The sequence below is a fragment of the Haliotis rubra genome, unplaced genomic scaffold, assembly GCF_003918875.1.
Source record: "Haliotis rubra isolate DU_JTF1 unplaced genomic scaffold, ASM391887v1 Scf66, whole genome shotgun sequence".
Classification (NCBI taxonomy): Eukaryota; Metazoa; Mollusca; class Gastropoda; order Lepetellida; family Haliotidae; genus Haliotis; species Haliotis rubra.
In genome coordinates this window covers 2,698,567-2,702,906 of record NW_025767368.1, presented here as the reverse complement: position 1 = coordinate 2,702,906, position 4,340 = coordinate 2,698,567, and the positions used below count along the sequence as shown (strand labels likewise).

At 36.0% G+C, this 4,340-nt stretch overlaps 1 long non-coding RNA gene across 1 annotated transcript; it reads right to left on the bottom strand.

Annotated features, from left to right (window-relative positions):
* Window positions 1-2,083: 2,083 nt before the first annotated feature.
* LOC124257402 lies at window positions 2,084-4,098 on the bottom strand. Its single transcript, XR_006893259.1, has 2 exons — window positions 3,738-4,098; window positions 2,084-2,125 (listed from the first exon to the last, which is right to left on the bottom strand). It is a non-coding gene; the product is annotated as an uncharacterized LOC124257402 (long non-coding RNA).
* Window positions 4,099-4,340: the final 242 nt, after the last annotated feature.

Below are 4,340 nucleotides of genomic sequence, written 5' to 3'. Positions count from 1 at the left end.
ATCGATCTGTGCTGAGATTTTTACTGACAATAACCATAATCAGAATGTTTATTCTGAAGGATTGGTAATGCCATTCATTAGTCCTAAATAAAAATACCATTCTAGACCATTCTCAAGAAACTATGACCCAATGAGATACTGTGTATTGTTTGTAGAAAGATCTTTGGCTAGTGACGTGATTATAAATGTGAATAACAACTAGTTTCAGACTAACTAAAGTTATCACTTTATGGCTGTATTAAATTTAAAACAACACAATATGCCACGCTGAATGTTGAAAACCCCCACAAATATTCAAGAACATGCAACAATAACAGTCCGGCGAGGCAAAGACAACAACAAAACTTTCTTGATGGATAAACACTGACTTTCTGCAACTGTTAACTGTTAGACTATAAACATTAATACAAAATTCAATTAAACCTTCTACCACAATGATTATACGTATTAAGATAAAAAAAAGTATGAGAAAACTTTCTTCAGCATGTTATAACAGGATGCAGTTCAACAAGAAACTACGATGAATGTATCCACCAACAATGTAACAAAAGTCATATCTCTCCCTGGAATGTTGAATTTTGATCAAAATGACAATATTGGAAGCCAGATGAATATATTTTTTCACGTGAATTTGGCTTTGTATGGTTAGCACAAAGTGTAGGCAATAAGGTTGATTTTCTTAGATGTTTTAAAGATGTATGTGTAAATATGTTTTTCCAATCTTGGCATTGTACTCTCGACAACAGTTCACGCTACAATTTGTATAGAGAATGTAAGAGATTACTAGAACTTGAAAAATATTTAAGGGTTATACATGAAAACACATATCGTAATATTCTTATAAAATTCCGAGCAGGCCTATTACGATTAAAAATAAACGAAGGAAGATGGTTAAATATTGATGTATCTCTACTCAATGTCCTGTTTGTAAATTCGGTATAGAGGATGAATTCCATTTTCTTTTAGTATGCAAATATTATTCTGAAGAAAGATTATCTTATTTTCCACATATTTACAACCGCATTCCAAATATATCTATATTCAAAAGCCTGTTAACTTCTGCTTCAAATAAAGCATTATTAAAGTTATGCAAATTCATATATACTGCTTATAAAAAGAGACAGACTTTGTTAAACTCTTAATGGTTTTACATCATGTTTCCAATATATTTTGATTGTATATATGTTATATGTCTATGGGCCGGTGGCCTTCATGCATAATAAAGATCTTTGACTTTGACTTTAGTGGAAAACAGATGCATTTGAATATGTCCACTAGTTTCTGTTTTCTCCGTCACCCTTCAAATGTAAAACCAATGCCATTTATCGCAGGCAAAAGTTGTAAAATTGCTGATGCGGCGTTAAAAATATTCACACACTCACTCATCAACCTTCAAAAAAGGCAAGACAAAATTGTACTCATTATTTGACAAGATAAAGATCCAAAGTTGTCAACTCTTGATTCGACTTTGTAATGTTGCAAAATTGCCAACACTGTCTAAAAATCACGCATACTATTGGCTGTCGGTTGTATTAGTATGAAGTAATATCAAAGGTAATTACTCTTTCAAATAAAGTCGTTTACGGAATAACAAACACTTGGAACATAAGTTCAATTTACAACAGCTAAAGGACGAAGGCATATGACTCAGGCATGAGTCAACAGCACTGTTTAACAGCAGTAAGTACGTATACTGCCTGTTGGAAACTGTATTGACGATAAATGATGTTATTTTGTCTTTCAAAATAGTAAAGTCGATTATGGATTCACAAACTTTTGGAAATAAGTTCATCTGGGAACAGTTGACGGAGCCTATGGATGCAGATCCATGATATTGATCGTCAGTCTTTCAAAACATTATGATTTGTCATGAAGAACATAACACTTATTTGAAACTGTCACAAGATTTCCAATTTCTGTGTAAAAATGATGGCATGTAGGATTTCTCTTTTGAAATTCGTTGCTAACTTTATTTGGTGTCATTCCCGTTCGACGCTTAAGATGTTCTGCTCATGGAAACGTTGTACATGTTGTGTACCCAGCGTGTTCTTCACAGTATTGATCATCAAGGCATGTGTGGTTGAAGCATAAGCCAGCATACGTCCTCGACCACATTGAAATGGAACTGAAAAACGGAATATTTCAGTTAAAAGTATTCAAACAATCAAACAATAATGCCCTATGATGTTAGCTCTCCACGCGTATCTACGAAAACGAAAGGATGACATGAAGATTTATTTTATCCAAAAATACATTTTATATACACAATGAATATGAGCGGTAGCGTATATTATTAACAATGATACTAAAGAATGATGATTGGGAAATAATCATTATCTAAACATGTACAGACATATACGAGTACATATACATATGTATATCTGAAATAGGGGTCCAAACTTTTTAACCGACACATTAAATCTTTTATAGGCTATTTACCCTTCCCCACCACCACCCAAAAATGCAATACTATTTAAAGTATTGATAAACATTGTTGTTCCCTTGTGACATATCCGATTTGATGTTTATGAATATACACTCTTCAAAAAGCATAAGCCATTTTCAGAAGAATTTATTGCGCTAGTTTAAGAACAATTATTTCATATAATTTCAATGGTAAAAGGTAGACAAAGAGTTCGCCAACACGGCAGCAGCCTTTATTGTTCTGTTTCTGTTTACTTGAGTCCGCAAGATGGCGTCACAGTCAGTACTTTGTATGGCCACCATTGGCAGCAATTACTGATTTGGTGATCGGGAAGGCCATGGCAATCGCGATTCATCATCGCCTCTAGACTTCTAAAGTTCCAGTTCCGGAATCTAGGACACCACCGCAAGCGATTGCCCCGATGGAAGTCTCTCCAAACAGGGGCGATATCTGTCCTTCTTGGCCGAATCCCCACTTCACGCAACCGATTCCTGACAGTTTGGTCGGAAATTCTTCTCAAACCAGGAAAGCGTTGTGCAGTCTCCACGTCTGTGGCAAGACGATGACGCAAGTGATCAATACGGATGTAGCGGTCCTGGGTTTGGGTGGTAACTATTGGACGGAGGCTTCTCGGACAATCATGGGCGGAATTGGTCTGCAGGAAACTATCCCAAAGTCTAATGAACGTTGAAATGTCGGCATATGGCAATGTTTCGTTTGGCGGCACTCAGTCGTGGCATGATGATTTCTTCTTTTCCATGCAAAAACGAATGACAAAATTAAAACGTTTGCCTTTTTTATAGTGATCGATACCGCATGCTTTTCCGCTTACTTGCACGTGCATTTTGCTTTGTATGTTTTGTTGGTGACGTTTTGGTGAATATTTCTTCAAACACGTCTAAAACAAGGGGAAAAGATAAAATTGCCGCGTTTTGGCACTGAAGTTGTTTACAATCACACAAATACGACATTTGGAAAGAAATAGACTAAGTATCTTTGTATTGTTTTTGCCGCAGCTACATGAGTACCTATGCGTTTCTTTTTAAGAGTGTATAACCTGTAAGCTTCATATTGACGTAATTATAACATTCCTCACTGCTTAAAATGATACCTGAAAAGTAGGTATTATACTTTTGCGAGCAATTTACTAAAATAATGCTTAGTGAAATAGAGATTAATTTTTTTGAAAAATATGATCATTTCTCAGCAGCAATGAATGAGTTTTCAGCATCTGAAGTTGTCTTATGGATTTCCTCACACGTCTCTCAGATTCCTGAAACTATCGTAAACTTGTAAAAAGAACCATGCTTACCTATGTACAAATCCTGTGTGGATTCTCAAATCAGCGGGATGTACATCAGAAGCATTGAGTTTGTTTAGAAAACAGTCAAAGTTTGGAATATTGAAGTCAATCGACTTGCACAGGGTCCACCCAAGGCATCTCCGCACACACTGCAATAATGTCACAGATGACATTTTGAAACTTTCGGTGTAAGGTAGCTTCAGATTTCTATCTGTAGTAATCTCTGCAAAGTTGCCGATGTTTGAGCAAACGCTCTCGGTTTTTCCAAAACCAGACCTTGAAGAAATTACGCATAACGTTAGGATTAGTTGTCGCCACATGTTACAGAGTTGTAGACCTCACCTCCTGATATTGCAATAATCACGGTCCAACTGAACCATATATACTGCACTTGATACTCTAGGTTATTCTGCACACCACTATGGCTACAAATTGACGTGTCTGGGATGTTTCTACCAGAACAAGCACAATCGATATCAACTACATAGAAATCTAATTTGAACTGTACAGACCATGCCTAGAATGAATATGAACATACAGAAAATTATCAAATTTTCCCTTTGCCATTGTCTTGTTGAACATATCGGCATTCCCTTGGGCAATGACAAGACA